Source organism: Oncorhynchus clarkii, unplaced genomic scaffold, assembly GCF_045791955.1.
Source record: "Oncorhynchus clarkii lewisi isolate Uvic-CL-2024 unplaced genomic scaffold, UVic_Ocla_1.0 unplaced_contig_12584_pilon_pilon, whole genome shotgun sequence".
NCBI lineage: Eukaryota > Metazoa > Chordata > Actinopteri > Salmoniformes > Salmonidae > Oncorhynchus > Oncorhynchus clarkii.
In genome coordinates, this window is record NW_027258226.1 from 39,304 (window position 1) to 47,500 (window position 8,197).

Genomic DNA, 8,197 nt, shown 5'->3' on the forward strand with positions numbered 1-8,197 from the left:
CGGTCCTTCAGTGCTTTATGGACGGTTTAAAATAGGACTATGGATGCAGATTGTCATTTTCCTCCGTGCACCTGGTGATTGAAAACGTGCACCTGGTCACCCAAAAATTATAAAACGGTTTTAAATACTTTTACCCGTCATTCTATTGATATAGCCCGCTAGGGGAGTACCCTACTACGGCTCTGTCTCGGTCGGGGCCGTCCTTGAGTGCTTTATGGACACTTTAAGATATTACGATGGATGCAGATTGCTATTAATCCTCCGTACAACTGGTGATTGAAAACGTGCACCTGGTCACCCAAAATATTAAAATATGGTTCAAAACCCGGGTAACACCACTCTATTTCCGGACATGAGAGTAGAGCTTACCCCCTGGAGCTATGGACCTCCAGGCTTGTAGGCCCTTACTCAACACCCGGGTAACACCACTCTATTTCCGGGGATGATTCCAGCAGGGGACCCCCCCCTCCACCTCCACAACCTTGCACACCAGGTGAACCAGGGCACCCACACTTAAGCACCCTTCCTCGGACATTAAAGCAGATAGCCGCGCTGTTACGAACCGCGTGCACCTGGTCACCCAAAATGGATGTCGTGCACCTGGTCACCCAAAAAGGCCCATGTGCACCTGGTCACCCAAAATGGATGTCGTGCACTTGGTCACCTAAAAAGGCCCATGTGCACCTGGTCACCCGGCCGCTTTCCGCCCAGAACCTAAGTCCAAATTGGGTTACTGGTGGTACTTTTCCAGCCTGGTACCCACCTTCCTTAGTCCGATTACCCACTCTCTCTCTGGGCCTCTGGACTCTGGGATGCCCACTCTCTCTTGGGCCTTTGGGTTACCGGGTGCACGACGTCCGTTTTGGGTTACCAGGTGCAGGTGGTACTTTTCAGCCTAGTACTCACCTTCCTTAGTCCGATTACCCACTCTCTCTCTGGGCCTCTCTCGGTCAGGGCCGTCCTTCAGTGATTTATACACCTGGTCACCTAAAAAGGCCCATGTGCACCTGGTCACCCGGCCGCTTTCCGCCCAGAACCCACTCTCTCTCTGGGCCTCTGGACTCTGGGATGCCCACTCTCTCTTGGGCCTTTGGGTTACCGGGTTGTGATTTTCCTCCGTGCACCTGGTAACCCAAAAAAATATTTAAAAAAAAACTGTCAATCCTGTCCGTGTCCGGGTGAGGTGAGGTTTCCCGTGTTGAGTCAAATTAAGCCGCAGGCGCAACTCCTGCCATTCCGTCAATTCCTTTAAGTTTCAACTTTGCAACCATCCTCCACCCGGAACCCAACGGACGCTGCAGGAGGTAGCTCGCCTCGCAGCAACAGTTATTAAGATACGCTATTGCAGCTGGAATTACCGCGGCTGATGGCACCAGAATTGCCCTCCAATGGATCCTTGTTAAAGGATTTAAAGCCTTCCTTGGATGTGGTAGGCGTTTCTCAGGCTCCCTCTCCGGAATCGAACCCTGATTCCCCGTTACCCATGGTCACCATGGTAGGCACAGAAAGTACCATCGAAAGTTGATAGGGCAAACATTCGAATGAGACGTCACCGACACAAAGGGCGCGCAATCGGCTCGATGTTATCTAGAGTCACCAAAGCGGCCGGGGAAACCGAGATTGGCCCGCATGGGTTTTGGATCTGATAAATGCACGCATCCCCGGAGGTCAGCGCTCGTTGGCATGTATTAGCTCTAGAATTGCCACAGTTATCCAAGTAACGTTGGAGCGATCAAAGGAGCCATAACTGATTTAATGAGCAATTCGCACTTTCACTGTACCGGCCGTGTGTACGTAGACTTGCATGGCTTAACCTTTGAGACTACTGGCAGGATCAACCAGGTAGCCACTCACAACTTAGATGTTGTACCTGGTCGCACTAAGCAAAGAACAACCAGGGACCGGTCCTATCCCGTCAGGGGAGGAGGCCCTGGCGCAATCCACCGTGCGCCCAGCGGGAGGCCCTGAACTGCCCATGGCCGGAGCCACAGGTGCCTGGGCACCGCTCGAGAGGTATCTTGTCTAGCTGGAGCGTCTATTCGGAACGCCATCAACTGGGCAAAAAGGAACCACAACCTCGGTAGGGACAACCGGGTAGGTCCACGTTAAAGACAGGGTTTGAGAATACGTGTTTCTGGCGCCAATGCGTTACGGGATGACCATCACCACATGCTTCGCAGCCTGAGTGTGCCACTCCCCGCACCGGAACACCAATGTAGGACCACTTGGTGAGACAGTACAGCTGGGTCTCGTACCGACGGTGCGCAGCTGGAGCGTATCGAAATCGGGGTAAACCGATTCCGAAAGGGGCTCCCCTGATAGAGGCAAATCCACTTGGGTCGGGAGGGAACATCCATCAGAACACCGGCCCAAAGGGCGGCCGATAGAGGCCCTCCCAGGTGGAAAATGAATGAAAATCAGTCAGAGGAAATTAAACTGGCTGGACAACAGAGGAGAACCATGGAGACGCATCGTGAAACAAGTATGGGACTGGACTGGAGAGATAGCCCTCACCAGGGCTAATCAACCACCAATCGGTCGCCGAAGGGACGGGCACCTTCATTGGACCAGAACCATGGTCATTGGATGAACCAAACCCATAAGGTAATAGCTGGGATAGAGCACCTGCCCAGGACAAGGCTCAATATCCTCCCACCACCAAGCTGGGAAACGTGGATCAAAAGTTAGGACACATCGGGCGCCGACGGGTCTGGTCAAACCACTAAATCGGTCGCCGGCGGGAAATGTCCAAAGTACCATGGTTCCGAGGGTCTGACTTCCCTCAAAACCGTCCGTTACTCATTTTCTATTTGGACTGAGCAGTTTGACACCACCCCCGTCTCTCTAGGACATGGAAGTCTCGTTGTCAAAAACCAGGTTTCTGAAATCGCGCCGGTACCTGTCTGGTCGACCCGCCACTGAGTGTGTAATCAAAAACAGGCCAAATATCGATGAAGCCCTGAACCTCACAGGGCTTTTGTGCGCCCCACCATCGGGGGTCAAATTCACCAAAAACATGATAAATCAAAAAGTACACCTCCAATCTGAAAGTGCACAAATAGACGAACATTTACATCCAATTAAAAACGTTTTTGTATAAAACATTTTAATAGGAATTCATGTTTCAAGTTTTGGGAAAAAAGTGAATGTCACAGGGCGCATAGGTGCCTGTGAGGGCAATTTGCTTTTTACATGCTCTACTTGTTGCCCATTGAGAGAGAGTGTATGAGACGAAATTTGGGACCTCTAGCCCTTCGGGAAGTATTTTTAATCATTTTTTGAAAAATACAGAAATTGGTCGAAAAAATGACAGAGTCGCACTTTTCACAGCCGTGCACCTGGTGATTGAAAACGTGCATCTGGTAACCCAAATGACGGTTCTCTATGCGGTTGGCGGTGTTCCCGAGATTCATGTCCGATAATGATGCACCCTACTACGGACCTTTATCAATGGGGGCCGGTCCGAATTATTTATGGAGGGTATGATTTTTTTTAAATTTATTTATTTTTTAATTTTCCCCTCTTTTTCTCTCTCTGTCGGGGCCGGCCCTGAGTGCTTTATGGACGGTTTAAAATATGACTATGGATGCAAATGCTCATTTTCCTCCGTGCACCTGGTGATTGAAAACGTGCACCTGGTCACCCAAAAATTATAAAACGGTTTTAAATACTTTTACCCGTCATTCTATTGATATAGCCCGCCAGGGGAGTACCCTACTACGGCCCTGTCTCTGTCAGGGCCGTCCTTAGTGCTTTATGGACACTTTAAGAAATTACGATGGATGCAGATTGCTATTAATCCTCCGTGCACCTGGTCACCCAAACGGCCCATGTGCACCTGGTCACCCAAAAGACCCGTGTGCACCTGGGCACCCAAACGGCCCATGTGCACCTGGTCACCCAAAAATTATAAAACGGTTTTAAATACTTTTACCCGTCATTCTATTGATATAGCCCGCCAGGGGAGTACCCTACTACGGCCCTGTCTCGGTCGGGGCCGTCCTTAGTGCTTTATGGACACTTTAAGAAATTACGATGGATGCAGATTGCTATTAATCCTCCGTGCACCTGGTCACCCAAACGGCCCATGTGCACCTGGTCACCCAAAAGACCCGTGTGCACCTGGGCACCCAAACGGCCCATGTGCACCTGGTCACCCAAAACGGCCCATGTGCACCTGGGCACCCAAACGGCCCATGTGCACCTGGTCACCCAAAAGACCCGTGTGCACCTGGGCACCCAAACGGCCCATGTGCACCTGGTCACCCAAAAGACCCGTGTGCACCTGGTCACCCAAAACGGCCCATGTGCACCTGGTCACCCAAAACGGCCCATGTGCATATCATAGCTTCTCTCTCCGGCCTTCCTCCGTGTCTCTTTGTTTGCTCCACCAAACGACCTAACCCTAACTCTAACCCTAATAATAACCCTACCCATAACTCTAACCTTAATAATAACCCTAACCCTAACTCTAACCCTAATAATAACCCTAACCCTAACTCTAACCCTAATAATAACCCTAACCCTAACTCTAACCCTAATAATAACCCTAACCCGAACTCTAACCCTAATAATAACCCTAACCATAACTCTAACCCTAATAATAACCCTAACCCTAAATTTAACCCTTAACCTACTGTAACCTTAACCCGAGCCCTAACCCTAACCCTAACCTTAACCCTTAACCTACTGTAACCTTAACCCGAGCCCTAACCATAACCCTAACCTTAACCCTTAACCTACTGTAACCTTAACACGAGCCCTAACCCTAACCCTAACCTTAACCCTTAACCTACTGTAACCTTAACCCGAGCCCTAACCCTAACCCTAACCTTAACCCTTAACCTACTGTAACCTTAACCCGAGCCCTAACCCTAACCCTAACCTTAACCCTTAACCTACTGTAACCTTAACCCGAGCCCTAACCCTAACCCTAACCCTAATCCCCAAAACCCTAAATCTAACCTTTAAGTTTAAAATAGCATTTGAACAAATTCAGGACCTGAAAAATAAAACACATTTAACTTGTTTTCCTTCTTTTCAGGACATTCAGATGAAATGTTACAGTGTGTCCCTCTCTCTGGATGTTACCATCTCTAAACTCTCTGAGGTACCGGCCCGGGACAGTGTGTCCCTCTCTCTGGATGTTACCATCTCTAAACTCTCTGAGGTACCGGCCCGGGACAGTGTGTCCCTCTCTCTGGATGTTACCATCTCTAAACTCTCTGAGGTACCGGCCCGGGACAGTGTGTCCCTCTCTCTGGATGTTACCATCTCTAAACTCTCTGAGGTACCGGCCCGGGACAGTGTGTCCCTCTCTCTGGATGTTACCATCTCTAAACTCTCTGAGGTACCGGCCCGGGACAGTGTGTCCCTCTCTCTGGATGTTACCATCTCTAAACTCTCTGAGGTACCGGCCCGGGACAGTGTGTCCCTCTCTCTGGATGTTACCATCTCTAAACTCTCTGAGGTACCGGCCCGGGACAGTGTGTCCCTCTCTCTGGATGTTACCATCGCTAAACTCTCTGAGGTACCGGCCCGGGACAGTGTGTCCCTCTCTCTGGATGTTACCATCTCTAAACTCTCTGAGGTACCGGCCCGGGACAGTGTGTCCCTCTCTCTGGATGTTACCATCTCTAAACTCTCTGAGGTACCGGCCCGGGACAGTGTGTCCCTCTCTCTGGATGTTACCATCTCTAAACTCTCTGAGGTACCGGCCCGGGACAGTGTGTCCCTCTCTCTGGATGTTACCATCTCTAAACTCTCTGAGGTAATTAGTCACTACTGAATTCCTTCCCACCCCACTACATTAGTCACTACTGAATTCCTGCTCACCCCACTACATTAGTCACTACTGAATTCCTGCTCACCCCACTACATTAGTCACTACTGAATTCCGAACTCCCCACTACATTAGTCACTACTGAATTCCTGCCCACCCCACTACATTAGTCACTACTGAATTCCTGACCACCCCACTACATTAGTCACTACTGAATTCCTGCTCACCCCACTACATTAGTCACTACTGAATTCCTGCTCACCCCACTACATTAGTCACTACTGAATTCCTGACCACCCCACTACATTAGTCACTACTGAATTCCTGCCCACCCGACTACATTAGTCACTACTGAATTTCTGCCCACCCCACTACATTAGTCACTACTGAATTCCTGACCACCCCACTACCTTAGTCACTACTGAATTCCTGCCCACCCCACTACATTAGTCACTACTGAATTCCTGACCACCCCACTACATTAGTCACTACTGAATTCCTGACCACCCCACTACCTTAGTCACTACTGAATTCCTGACCACCCCACTACATTAGTCACTACTGAATTCCTGCCCACCCCACTACATTAGTCACTACTGAATTCCTGCCCACCCCACTACATTAGTCACTACTGAATTCCTGACCACCCCACTACATTAGTCACTACTGAATTCCTGACCACCCCACTACATTAGTCACTACTGAATTCCTGCTCACCCCACTACATTAGTCACTACTGAATTCCTGCCCACCCCACTACATTAGTCACTACTGAATTCCTGACCACCCCACTACATTATCCTGACTGTCTCAGTGAATATTCAAGCCGCTGATCTGGGAAAATGTCTATCTGAGCTGTAGACTAACACGGCTGTAACACGGCTGTAATACGGCTGTAACACGGCTGTAACACTGCTGTAACACGGCTGTAACACGGCCGTAACACAGCTGTAACACTGCTGTAACACGGCTGTAACACGGCTGTAACACTGCTGTAACACTGAGGTAACACGGCTGTAACACGGCTGTAACACGGCTGTAACACTGCTGTAACACGGCTGTAACACGGCTGTAACACGGCTGTAACACTGCTGTAACACGGCTGTAACACTGCTGTAACACGGCTGTAACACTGCTGTAACACGGCTGTAACACGGCTGTAACACTGCTGTAACACGGCTGTAACACTGCTGTAACACGGGTGTAACACGGCTGTAACACGGCTGTAACACGGCTGTAACACGGCTGTAACACTGATGTAACACTGATGTAACACTGATGTAACACTGCTGTAACACTGATGTAACACTGCTGTAACACTGATGTAACACTTTTGTAACACTGCTCTAACACGGCTGTAACACGGCTGTAACACGGCTGTAACACTGATGTAACACTGATGTAACACTGATGTAACACTGATGTAACACTGCTGTAACACTGATGTAACACTGATGTAACACTGCTGTAACACTGCTGTAACACTGATGTAACACTGCTGTAACACTGCTGTAACACTGATGTAACACTGATGTAACACTGCTGTAACACTGATGTAACACTGCTGTAACACTGATGTAACACTGCTGTAACACTGATGTAACACTGCTGTAACACCGCTGTAACACTGCTGTAACACTGATGTAACACGGCTGTAACACTGATGTAACACGTCTGTAACACGGCTGTAACACGGCTGTAACACTGCTGTAACACCGCTGTAACACTGCTGTAACACTGATGTAACACTGCTGTAACACTGATGTAACACTGATGTAACACTGCTGTAACACTGATGTAACACTGCTGTAACACTGATGTAACACTGCTGTAACACTGATGTAACACTGCTGTAACACCGCTGTAACACTGCTGTAACACTGATGTAACACTGCTGTAACACTGATGTAACACTGATGTAACACTGATGTAACACGGCTGTAACACGGCTGTAACATGGCTGTAACACGGCTGTAACATGTGTGTGTCTAAGACGATCACTGATCTCTGCTAATCATTCAGACTGCATGAACACATCCTACACTGATTGTAAGGATTCAACTCAGGCTCCAACACAGGGACGAGACAACGCTGCTAGCGTCCCATAATGCACTCCTCCTCTCTGTGAAAACAAGCCCCATGTCGTCCCGCCGGAGAACATTTTTACGTGTCTGAAACATCCCCCCCCTCTACTCGACCCTTATGTGTCTGAAACATCCCCCCTCTACTCGACCCTTCTCCACATAACCCTTAACCCCTCTGCACCACTCAATATATACAGTGCCTTGCGAAAATATTCGGCCCCCTTGAACTTTGCGACCTTTTGCCACATTTCAGGCTTCAAACATAAAGATATAAAACTGTATTTTTTTTTGTGAAGAATCAACAACAAGTGGGACACAATCATGAAGTGGA